Raw genomic sequence first — 12,946 nt, 5'->3', positions numbered from 1 at the left:
CACCAATGCTTAATGCACATAGAGACTTATAGAGATTTATCAAACATGGTGTAAAATGAAACTGCCTCAGTTGCCCCTAGAAACCAATCAGATTCCACCTTTCATTTTCCAAAGAGTCTGTGTGGAATGAAAAGTGGAATCTGATTGGTTGCTAGGGGCAACTAAGCCAGTTTCACTTCAAACCCTGTTTGATAAATCTCCCCCTTCATTCCTAAATCATATGGTCAGTGTACAAATGTAGGAAGCGACGATCACTTTGCATGCACAATGGCCCGCTTCCTCTTAGTGTAGTTTCCCCAGTACAGGTGGTCCACTAAGTCTAATTCCACATGGGTAAAGTGCCTCTGTCAGGTATCACACTACAAGGGGATAAAGATGCTTATTTCTATTTCCCCACTAGGTGTCCCAATCTGTCTTATGTTAAAGGGGTTGGCCACTTTATAGTAAAATAGGTCAGTACAAAGGATCAGTAAGTGTATTCAATGTATATACTGACAGCAGCTCCCTGTTTACCTCATAGAGCTAAAATCAGACTCCTCTTCACCAGGCTGGGTTGCCCTGCTCTGTTTTGTTTCAGTCCACAAAATGGCTGACATGGAGGAGCATGTGACCATGCCCTGTCCACTGTGTTCTCCATAGACATATACAGGCTGTGTGGTGGACACTGGGGGCGGGGCCTGGTCACATGCTCCTCCATGTAAGGAATCTTATGGACCAAAACACCACAGAGCAGGGCAGCCCAGCCTGGAAGAGGGGAGTCTGATATTATCTCTATGAGGTACACAGGGAGCGGCTGTCAGTATATACAGTGAGCACACTTACTAATACTGTACACTAAGCAATTTTACTATAAAGTGGCCAACCCCTTTAAGGTATTTTGTATGAGCACAGCTGAAGGTAATGGGTTAACAGTTGGTTGTCATGTGTACTTATGTTGTCCAATCACAGGTGCAGGTGTCTTTCCCTCACTTTCCAACCTATTACACGTCTTCTCTCTCCTGTCCAGTACATCCCCACCTATCACAGTAAGCTACAGTAACCTCTATAAAAGGAAGGTTAGTTCATGTAGGGAGGTCTTTTGTCAGTAATAATAATAATAATAATAATAATTTTTATTTATATAGCGCCAACAGATTCCGCAGCACTATACAATTCTGGGGGTACATACATAGACAAAAAATAGACATTACAGAGATATACATATAATTATCCATACATGAGTAGAGAGGGCCCTGCTCGCATGCATGAGCTTACATACTATCAGGAGGGGGTTTGAGACAAAATGGCAGAGGGGCAAAGAGAAAGGCCGGACGAAACGGAGTTGGAGGGAGGCCGGCATGACAGGGAAACTGGCGGGGAAGGGGTTAACATAGGGCAGTTGGTCCGGGATTGGGAGGGGGAGCAAGAGGCGGGGACAACTGGGGGAGGTGATAAAACCTCTTCCGGGAGAAGCACGGGCAGCCACACGTGGAGCGGCAGCCGGAGAGTAAAGAGCTGTGGGACAAGCCGGTGTGACCTGTTACCTGATGGTGCTGTCGGTTCCGGAGCTCCTGCGGCAGCTGAGGGAGGCAGCGGAGACGGTGGACGATCGGGCCTGGCTGGACACGCAAGTCCAAGCCATCCTGGACCTTCCGGCTGCAGCTCCACAATCCCCTATGTCGGATGCCCCCGGCCAGTCGGGGGAGACGTCCTTCCCGGCTGAGGTAGAGTCGCCCGCAGTGGAGGCCCCGGTGGGTCCCGGCTCTTCCCCAGCCCCCTCACGGCAGCGCAGTTCCCGGCGGTCTCGGCCGCCGCCAAGACTGAGCCCCAGCTCACCTCCTCGGGCCCGGCGCAGGTGCGGGAGCCCCTCCGGGGACCCTCCAGGCCGGGCTCCTCTCCCTTTCTCCTCTGGGCGGGCCCCCTGGTCTGAGAGGAATCCAAGACCGGGCTCGGCGGAACGGGGGAGGCGTCGGTCCGGTGCCTTGGGCCCCCTCCTTCTGTCCGGCCAGCAGCTGTTTCCTGCGGCGGCGGGTTCTCCCGGTGAAGAGCCGGCAGGGGCGCCCGCCAGTGCTGACTGCCATTCCATGAGGAAACGAGGAGTCGCGCGCAGGCCGCAGTCGTCGGCCGGGTGCAGAGATGATGACGTCACCAGCGACGGTCGGCGGCAGGTACGTCAGCTGCCTTCAATGGTCCGGACTACTGGCGGTGCTGCAGCGAGAGGGAGGCGGGCAGATCCGGTGGCAGCGTATTCAGGCCCGCCTCCTGTCTCGGTGATCCAGCGAGTGCACCAGCATCCTTCCCCCGAGGTGTCCGATGACGACATCGAGGACCCGCCGCAGCATATGGATCAGGATCTTCCGGCTGCCGGGCCCACAGCACCCGGCCAGCCTGGTGAGTTGCTACCCCTCTTGTCTTCTTTTTCTTCTGTGCCTAGGGGTGCCTTGGGGGGGTTGGGGGGTCCGGGGTTAGTGGGGGGGCTACAGGGGTGGGGTCAGAGGGTGGGGCTGGGAACCCTGGCCCAGGCTGGCAGGATTTGTTGACCGGCCTCAGGATGTTAGTGCAGGGGCTGCGGGGTCAGGGGCGGTGCAGTCCCCGATGTCTGCATGGGTGGGGACACCTACGGTGGTCGGCTCGACGGGTGTTGGGGGACAACAGGATACCGGCAAGGTGATGGCGTCGGTGCAGACCGACAAAGACAAGGAAGTCGACTGGGTGCTTTTGGACGATCGGGCTAGAGGGGAGGTTTACGTCTGCTTTGAGGGGCCACTGGGGGCTCATTTGAAGACGGAGGTGAGGGAAAAAATCTGGCGGGATGAGTATGTGGAGATTTTCTCCCTTCTCCCATTGGAAAAGTTTAATTTGGACAAGGGGAAGAGGTTCGAGCTAAAAAAGGAGGAGGAAGAGAAGCGTCGCTGGCGGCTCATTCCTCAGACCTTCTCAAATTGGCTGCAGGCGTTTGCCATCCTGGCTAGTGTGGTGGGGGAAAAGGCGCCCGAAAATTGTTCGGGCCTTTTCTGTTACATGGATTCCATCGGGGAGGCATACCGGGTCTACGGCGGTCAGTCGTGGCTTCGGTATGATGAACAATTCAGGTAGCGGAAAGCGGTGCGGCCTTCGATAAAATGGGACCAGAAGGACATCGGGTTGTGGCTGAGGGTCATGGGTCCCTCAAAATTTGGGCAGCCCTTTCTGGGCGGGGCCGGGTCGTCCGGCCAATCCGCCTCCGTGAGTCAAGGATCTCAGTCAGGTGGGGGTAAGGCGGGTTTGTGCTGGCAGTTCAACGACGGCCAGTGCAAATACGGGACCGCTTGTAAATTTCGGCATGCGTGTGGGTCCTGTGGTGGGACCTCCCATGGCTCCGCTCGGTGTTTCAGAAGGGGGAAGGGGCGAGGTTCCGGCGGTTTTGGTTCGGGGGTGACTCCGGTGAAGGTGGGTGCGATGCGCCCCTTTCTAGACCGTTATCCGGACAGGGCACTGGCGGAACGACTGCATCAGGGGGCCCGTGACGCGGGTCCCGTGCTCCTCCTGACCCGGCGACTACTTTCCCCAACCATAGGGAAAAGGAGTCACTGGGCCAGGAGGAGCACGGGACCGACCGACAGCGCTCCTGTCAGTCCCCCCTCTGATGCGCGGCTGGCGGGGGTGTCGCGTCCTATCCCCGGCAGCGCGCGTATCATAGAGCTCTCTGTGTGCCGGAAGTCGCGGCCGCAGCACAAGCCCACAGAGAGCTTTATGATATGCGCGCTGTCGGGGATAGGACGCGACACCCCCGGCAGCCGCGCATCAGACGGGGGACTGACAGGAAAAATGCTCGACGGGGGAGCGCGTTGTAAGGTGAGTTTGTTTGTTTTTTTTAAACCTGCTTTCCGGGGGGGGGGGGGGGAGAGAAGGGGGCATCTATAAGGGGGATGGGGAGAAGAGGGCATCTATAAGGAAGGGGGGGAAAGGGGGACATCTATAAGGAAGGGGGGGAGAGGAGGGCATCTATAAGGAAGGGGGGGATAGGGGGACATCTATAAGGAAGGGGGGGAGAGGGGGACATCTATAAGGGAGGGAGAAGGGGGCATCTATAAGGGAGGGGGGAGAGGGGGGCATCTATAAGGGAGGGGGGAGAGAGGGCCATCTATAAGAAAGGGGGGAGAGGGGGACATCTATAAGGGAGGGGGGAGAGGAGGGCATCTATAAGGGAGGGGGGAGAGAGGGCCATCTATAAGGAAGGGGGGAGAGGGGGGCATCTATAAGGGAGGGGGTAGAGGAGGGCATCTATAAGGGAGGGGGGAGAGAGGGCCATCTATAAGAAAGGGGGGAGAGGGGGACATCTATAAGGGAGGGGGGAGAGAGGGCCATCTATAAGGAAGGGGGGAGAGGGGGACATCTATAAGGAAGGGGGGGAGAGGGACATCTATAAGGGGGGGGGCAACATAGGGGGAGAGGGGGCCATCTATAAGGGGACAACATAGGGGAGAGGAGCACAACATAGGGGAGAGGGATATTATAAAGGGACAACATTGGGGGAGAGGGGAACATCTATAAAGGGACAATATAAGGGGAGAGGGGGCCATCTATAAGAGGACAACATAGGAGGGGCCATCTATAGGGGGGGGCAACACAGGGGACCATCTATTAGGGGACAACATGGGGGGCATCTATAAGGGGGACAGCATGGGGGGCTTCTATAAGGGGGGCAACATAAGGGGGCTATTTATACGGAGGGGCGACAGAGAGGAGGGCCATATAATAAAATGGGATCACATAGAGTTAGCCTTCCCACTAAATGAGGGTGTAAAGGGGCCAATGCAGATGTGCAGTATAGAGAGATGAGGATGGTGCCAGTGTGAGGAGACTAATATGTTTTTCTGGCAGATTCTGTGGATTTGTGGCTCGGAGAAGGAGATGGAGAAGAAAATGAAAAGGGAAGAACTCCGATCAGAGAAGACGTCCCCTGTAAGTCATCTGATATAACTGTACTGTAATTTATATGGTGTACAGGACCTGTGTAGAGCTGAGTGTGTTGATGGCGTAGTGGTCGATCGAGAGGGGGCAGGTGGGGGGGGGCCCCAATCAAAAGTTTGCTATGGGGCCCAGCCATTTCTAGTTACGCCCCTGGGACAGGGCCAAGGCGGCCCTGCTCATTGAGGGTTTTTCTTCAGGTTTTATCATCCCTTCCCCTCCCCACGTTGTTCCTTTTTCTCTTCGGAATCTGCGGTCGGCCTATCAGTATCCGGCGGTCGTTTCCGAAAAGTTGGCCAAGGAGGTATCCTTGGGCAGGATGGCGGGCCCCTATCCGTCCCCCCCTCTGCCTGATCTAGTGGTGTCCCCGTTAGGTGTCGTCCCGAAGAAGGAGCCGAACAAATTTCGGCTCATTCACCACCTTTCTTATCCGCAGGGTCTGTCGGTCAACGCCGGCATTGAACCCGAGCTCTGTTCGGTCGTGTACACCTCATTTGAAGCGGCGGTCGACTGGGTGCGGTCGTATGGTCAGGGTTCGTTGATGGCAAAGACGGACATCGAGTCCGCTTTCCGGCTTCTTCCGGTCCACCCGGCCAGCATGCGGTTGCTGGGATGTCACTGGGAGGGCTCCTTTTTTGTTGACAGGTGCCTGCCCATGGGCTGCTCCCTGTCCTGTGCGTATTTTGAAGCCTTCAGCTCCTTTTTAGAATGGGTGGTTCGTGACCTGGCGGGCGTGAAGTCGGTGATACATTACCTCGACGACTTCTTGTTCGTCGAGGTTCACGGATGCGGCGGGGGCGTCGGGTTTGGGGCGTTCTGCCAAGGCAAGTGGTGCGCGGGGACGTGGCCGAGGGAGTGGCAGGAGGCGGGTTTGGTGCGAAACTTGGCTCTCCTGGAGCTTTTCCCCATAGTGGTGGCGGTGGAGGTTTGGGGGGACAGGTTTCGGGATAAAAAAGTTTGTTTCCATTGTGATAATCAGGCGGTGGTGACAGCCATTAATCAGGGTTCTGCCTCTTCTCCTCCGGTGGTTGGCTTCTTAGGCACTTGGTGTTGCGCTGTCTCTCTCTGAATTCGTGGGTGGTGGCGGTTCATGTGCCGGGTGTTCACAACTCAGTGGCCGATTCTCTTTCTCGCCAGCAGTGGGAGCGTTTTCAGTCATTGGTCCCGGAGGCATCCGCGGTGGGCATAGCCTGCCCTCCACATCTATGGCAGCTGGTCTGAGGACGGCGGGGGAGCTGGTGCAGTCTTCGTTGTCCAGAAGCACGTGGAAGGCATACTCCTGAGCTTGGGTTGAGTGGGAGGCGTGGGAGAGTGCCTGGGGTGGGGTTCGTTCGGATCAGGATCGGGTTATGGCAGTGTTGGCGGCGGTTCGTCCGGATGGGCGTCAGCTGGTCTTCTCCAGGGAGGTGGCAGTGCTGAGATGGCTCGGTGTCGGCGGTTTGACATGGAATAGGATCCTTCCCGATTTTCATCAGTTTGCCAGACTGGACCGGCCCCCTGACGTGTTAGTGTTACATGATTTGGGTGTTCGTCCGTTTCGGGAGCTTATAAGGGACATTCGTTATGACCTCTTGCGTTTGTGGAGGTCGTTTCCAAATGTGGTGGTGGTGTGGTCCGACATCGTTCCCCGGCGGACTTGGCGGGTAGCTCGCTCAGTTGAGAAATTGAATCGGGCTAGGGTAAAGGTGAATAGGGCAGTGGCATCTTTTGTGGCCAGGAATGGCGAGGTGGCTGTTCGGCATTGGGACCTGGAGGTTGGTTCCGGGAACTATTGGTTGGAGGATGGGGTTCACCTCAACGATATTGGGATGGACCTGTGGGCTTTGGCTCTACAGGAGGGTGTTGAGAGAGCTCTTGGGCTGTGGAGGAACTCGCACACTTAAGGGGTCAAGTGTGCTCGCGGTGGCGGGTTAGGGGGTCCTTGGGGTTGGTTTAAAAGGAATGGACGGGGTACATAATGAGAGATGCACCCCACTTTAACTGGTGGATCATCCGATAATGGAAGAGAGTATGGGCTCCTGTCTGGGTGGTGTCCCTGGGAGTAGTTGGAATTAGTAATTGAAAACCGGCCAGTGGGGTTGGAATGTACGGGGGCTCCTGAGCCTGGGGTAACCGGCTGGGGGCGGGAATGTGATGTCTATACGGGTATTGGTTGAGGAATTCTGGTGGCCGTTTTTCTCCTTAGGTTTTTTAGCTTCAAGGACCCCCTTTCCCAGTTAGGAAAATTCTCAGGTTAATGTTATTTATACACTGTTTGGTTTGACAATGTTATATGTTATTTATGTTTTGTGTGTTTAAATAAATACTTGGCTGCTGTGGCCATCATTTTCCAAAGAAACAGTTGTAGGTGTCCTTTATTTACGGGGAAAAGGTGGCTCGGTAGTTAGTGGTACTAAAGGGGAGGGGTCAAGTGGGTGAAACGAGATCAGTTTTCCCATGTCATGCATAATTGTTCTTATGGTGTGGCCATCTTTATAAATAAGGCAGTGTAGGTACGGGTGGGTGAGCCTGTCACCAGCCAATGCCTGCATGCACAGGTCTAAGTGCTTAAATGCTTGCCGTGTGTGTATGTATGTGTCTGTGTGTGTGTGTGTGGGGGGGGGGGGATTGGTGTTGGTTGAGGGTAGCAGTCAAAATTAGGGAACCTGGTAAGCCTGCTTGAACAGATGTGTTTTGAGGGCACGTTTGAAGCTTTAGGTATTGGAACTGAGTCTGACAGTCTTGGGTAATGCATTCCATAGAACTGGTGCAGCTCGGGTGAAGTCCTGGAGACGGGAGTGAGAGGTGCGGATTAAGGTGGATGTTAGTCGTAAGTCATTAGAGGAGCGTAAGGCATGGGTAGGACAGTAGACAGAGATGAGGGAGGAGATATAGGGAGGTGTAGCACTGTGGAGAGCCTTGTGGGTGAGCAGGAGGACTTTGTATTGCATCCTGTGTTAATTAGGGAGCCAGTGTAGTGACTGGCACAGGTGTAGAGGTGTGGAGGGACTAAGACACAGCCACAAGAGAGTTGCTGCAGCAGTTTCCACCCAGGCCTGGCCTGAGGGTGTGGGGTCTTTCCCTTACAAGTCTCATGCTGTCTATGCTGAGGACTACTTCTACTCAAGAAAGCACTGCACAGAGTCTGCAGGAGGTACTCAAGAAAGCACTGCACAGAGTCTGCAGGAGGTACTGCAGAACCATGAGTTTACTTAACGCCCCAGCTGAAGAAGTCTAGACAGGGCCCCACAACCCCAAGCCCACCGTTGTCTACAGCTACCTCAATTTCCACTCTGCTATTCTCCACTTTCTGTCACCTACGCCTGCTCTCAGAAATCATTGCCAGTGTTACTATTCCTAACTTGTATTGCGCTGAAGATTATAAGTAAACCGTCAACCTGACTAAGTGCTGGACTCTGTCCTATTTCTGTGTTGCGGCACCTACATTTGGGTTACACTCTTTTTCAAGCACAGTTCCCAATGCATCAGAAAAATAGATAGGTAGGTAGGTACCACCACAGAATTACTGCTGCAGTCACTGGGTAACTCTTAGCGGTGTGTCCCTGTTCACACCAGGTAATGGAAAGAAACAGATAAGGAAATGGAGAGAGAACCTCAGAGTGAAAGCATACTATGTTGATTTATTTCTGACAATAACTAAAATCTGTATTCATAAACCTCATGTCTAAAAATAGATATCGATATGAAATATAAAATAAATACAGATATACAAATAATATAAAAATATTGCATCCGATCTTATATAGGCAATAAGGAGATGTCCATGGCAATGTACCAATAGCTAAAAGTCTGTTATGTCCGTATGTCTCACAGTATCCGTAATGCTTGCTGTATATCTTGTAATCTTACCGGTCCGATGCAGCAGTTCGTAAGCAATTTGCTGGCGATAATGTAATCTTACCGGTCCGATGTAATAGTTCGTGGGCAAGTTACTGATGCTCGGAGCGCTCCGGGACGTGCTGCGGGGTCTCTAGCAGTCAGGCTCCCAATGGATCTCACTTGCACATGCACATCGGCGTGCCGTGGCTACGGCTCGTAGAATCACAGGTGAAAGAGGAGAGGAGATCCGGCAATCAGAACAAGCTGTGAGCAGCAGGAAAAAGTGAACACTGGAACTAAATGGATAAAAGGTATAGTAGTCCTAGAAAAAATTATAAAGTGCTTGATATTTCTTGGGGTGCTATCTAGACGCGTTTCGGAAAGGCTCTTTCCCTCATCAGTAGCAAAATGGTTCATCGGATGCAATATTTTTATATTGTTTGTATATCTGTATTTATATTATATTTTATATCGATATTTATTTTTATAGATGAGGTTTATGAATACAGATTTTAGTTATTGTCAGAAATAAATCAACATAGTATGCTTTCACTCTGAGGTTCTTTCTACAGTTCCCAATGCATTAGGGGGTGGGTATTAACATCACTCCTGGCCAAAGTGACAAGTGCCCAAGTGATCCCTTCATTAGTCTCCCTCCTTGTCGGTCCTGATTGAGGAGCCAATATACAAATGTACAGTGTTGGCTACCTCCTTCTCTGCCTCTTTATGTAATTATTTTAAATACTTTTCCTATCTTTATTGCAGGGCTATTGTACTCTTTTTCCCTTCATGTTCCATCCATTTTCAGTCCCCTACCACTTCCTACACCCATGTAACAGCCATTTATTTGGGGGCCCAAAAATTTAGGTTGCCATTGAATGTGGTTCAGATGTGGTGGCTGCAGAATCTGCCAGACAAACATTTTAGTCTCCTCACTCTAGCATCATCCTCATCAGCTCTATACAAAGGCCCCATCTGTATTGCTCCACACAGTAATAGTGCCCCCATATAAGCAGTTATTCCCAATATGTGCCTTAAAATCGTAGTCAGGCCACTCTGTTTCCCTTTATGGTAAACAAGCCTCCCTCTGTGCCCCATATAACACAGGCCCTCTCTGTGTTTCCATATAGTATAGGTCCCCTCCATGCCCTATATATTACAGATCCCCTCTGTGCCTCCATATAGTATAGTTCTCCTCTATGCCCCATATAATATAGACCCTCTTTGTGCTTCCATATGGTATAGACCCCCACAAGACACTTTAAGTTGACATAAATAACTATTTAATTTTTTTTTCTTTAGTACATAATTTTGCTCATGATCACTTTATTTTCATCATGTTTTCCCATTAAGAGGGAGCAGCTGATAAACTGTATGTTTACATACCGGGAGATGATATTTACCTGCATAGTGGGGCCTTCCTGGGAATTGTTATTTCTCATTTTCTCATGGAGTCGTGGTTTTAAGTGATTTTTATCAGTTTGGGATTGTTATGTTTTGTTTATTTGTGTGATTTTGAAAAAAGCTGAGATTATTTATTGTATTTTTGGAGTGCAGGTCTTTGTCTGTATGACATACACCTTTTTCTATTTGTTTTGTTTTATATAGTTCTATTTTTGTATGTCTGCATTGTGCAACCAATTTACTATTATTATTGAGGCTCTGCATGTCTAACCTATTTGCACACAGGAGTTGGATGCAGCCCCGAAACTGCCTGAAAAACATGAATATAGCCATAGGTCATAGGTTGTATCCATGTTTGCCAGGACTCCCTAGGGCTACATCCAACTTGTTCAGCCCCTGGTAATCAAATGGCGCATGCTCGGGTTCTAGTCACCACAGCTGGTGGGTCAAAGGCAGGGACTAAAAAGAAGCCCATTCACATAAAGCACCCTTCCAGACCACCAACGACTCCCCCCATAATTGAAAAAAAAAAAAGAGAACAATGCAGTACAGCAAATTTTGCTGTATTTGGTCTCACTGCTCTGCACCCTTTAAAAAGATAGGGCTTGATCAACTGTGTGTCTGTCTATCTATCTATCATCTTTGGAGGAGATTTATCAAACATGGTGTAAAGTGAAACTGGCTCAGTTGCCCCTAGCAACCAATCAGATTCCACCTTTTATTTTCCACAGAGTCTGTGAGGAATAAAAAGTGGAATCTGATTGGTTGCTACATACAGCAGCTTCACTTTACCAGCCAGTTTCACTTTACACCATGTTTGATAAATCTCCCCCTATGTGTCTATCTATCTAGCTATCTATCACATATTGAATACCCTATAAGAAGAAATATCAACCACACTCAAAATTTTCAGATGCTTTTAGGATATAAGGTTTTTTGTAGGTAAGTATTAGCAATTCCATAACAGAAAGGATCGGCAATTCGTGACAGTTTCACGTGTATATATTGATCATATACCTGCAGATAAAGATCTAAGTACCGAAATGTCCGAATAATGGTATACTTCCAAAATAAATGAATATATACATGTAAAACTCTCATGAATTGCCAATCTGTTGCCTTATGGAATTACTAATACTTACCTACATAAAACCTTATGGCCTAAGGGCCAGTTCACACAGAGAAAAAGGCGGAATTCCATGACGGAATTCTCCGCCGCGGAATCCTGCCCGACTCAATGTCATACAGGCTGTCTATGGGAGGACATGTCAAGCCCTCCCATAGACTGCCTTTATGACACAGTCTGGCAGGATTCTGTGGTGGAGAGTTCCACCTCTTTTTCTCCGCGTGAACTGGCCCTAAGAGCAACTGAAATCTTACAGACTATTTGTGTTCAACTGGCATCACTCCCAGGGAGTCAATTCCAATCACTGACTGTGGAATCTGTTGGTTCTATACAAATATTATTATTCCCATCAGGGGGGGATTAACTTTACCATAGGCCCCGGGCTGTTCACCAGGCCTCGGCCCCCCCACCCCACTGTAACTATGGCAGCACTAGCCTGGCGTTCATAGTACAGGACAGATAATGTCATGATGTCCTGATTTGTGCAAAATTGCCATAAAAAAAACTGTGATTTTTTTCAATTCATGGCAGAAGTGCAGCCAGGAGACAGTACACCACTGAAAGTATAAGTCTTTTTGGGTGGTCATCCAAGCATAGAAATTTATGGGCTGTATTTCAATGCGGTTCTTGGGCGACCTGGATTCAGTATTACTGACAAGATGCCTAAAGCTGGCACAATTGCTGCAAAGCACAAAATTGTTAAAAAAGAATCCATGCGCCGCGACCGGGCCGCTACCAAGGGGGGGCCCGCGAAGCTACCCCTTGCCACCGCACTGCCCCCTCCCATTCCCTCTTGTCACTGTAAGCAGGGTTTTGCTTGCGATCACAAGAGGGAGGCAGGGACGGGCCCCCGGCTGACGCTCGGCTCCCCGGCTCCCGAATCTGTCCGGTCCCGTCCCCGGCAGCACACACCAGTGACCTCTGTGTGCGCCAGGGAAGTACTTCCGGCACAGCGAGCGTCTATAACAAACGCACGGTGTGCCGGAAGTAACATCTCCAGCGCACACTGAGCTCACTGGTGTGTGCTGCCAGGGGCGGGACACAGCTGGGAGCCGCACGTCAGCCGTTAGTCAGACCGGGGGACAGGAGGAGAGAGACACGGCGGGGGAGAGAGTTGTCAGGTGAGTTTTTTTTGTTTGTTTTTTTTTGCACAGACTGGGGGCATCTATAAGGGGGATGCATGGGGGGCATCTATAAGGGGAATGCATGGGGGGCATCTATAAGGGGGGATACATGGTGGCATCTATAAGGGGGGATACATGGGGGCATCTACTAAGGGGGGATACATGGGGGATATCTGTAAGGGGGATACATGGGGGCTATCTATAAGGGGGATAAATGGTGGCCATCTATAAGGGGGGATACATGGGCCCATCTATAAGGGGGGGATTCATGGGGGCTATCTATAAGGGGGATACATGAGGCCCATCTATAAGGGGGGATACATGGGCCCATCTATAAGGGGGGGATTCATGGGGGCTATCTATAAGGGGGATACATGAGGCCCATCTATAAGGGGGGAACATTAGGGATAGCATGGGGGCCATCTATAAGGGGGATAACATGGGGGCCATCTATAAGGGGGATTACACGGGGGCCATCTATAAGGGGGATAACATGCAGGGGGCATCTATAAAGGGGACTACATGGGGGGGTATATGCAATAGG

At 51.0% G+C, this 12,946-nt stretch overlaps 1 protein-coding gene across 3 annotated transcripts in view; it reads right to left on the bottom strand.

Annotated features, from left to right (window-relative positions):
• The window catches only part of LOC138773987 (calpain-8-like), a 613,980-nt gene that overhangs the window by 46,208 nt on the left and 554,826 nt on the right, over window positions 1-12,946 (bottom strand). For 2 of the 3 annotated variants that reach the window (XM_069954529.1, XM_069954528.1), the window contains exon 1: window positions 514-619. The exons of the other annotated variant lie outside the window; for it this stretch is intronic. The gene's annotated coding sequence lies outside the window, so the exon portion shown is untranslated. Of the gene's footprint in view, window positions 1-513; window positions 620-12,946 lie in introns of those variants that run through there. 3 annotated transcript variants of the gene reach the window in all.

This window comes from Dendropsophus ebraccatus, chromosome 15 (genome assembly GCF_027789765.1).
Source record: "Dendropsophus ebraccatus isolate aDenEbr1 chromosome 15, aDenEbr1.pat, whole genome shotgun sequence".
Taxonomy (NCBI): Eukaryota; Metazoa; Chordata; class Amphibia; order Anura; family Hylidae; genus Dendropsophus; species Dendropsophus ebraccatus.
This window is presented reverse-complemented; position numbering and strand designations above follow the sequence as displayed.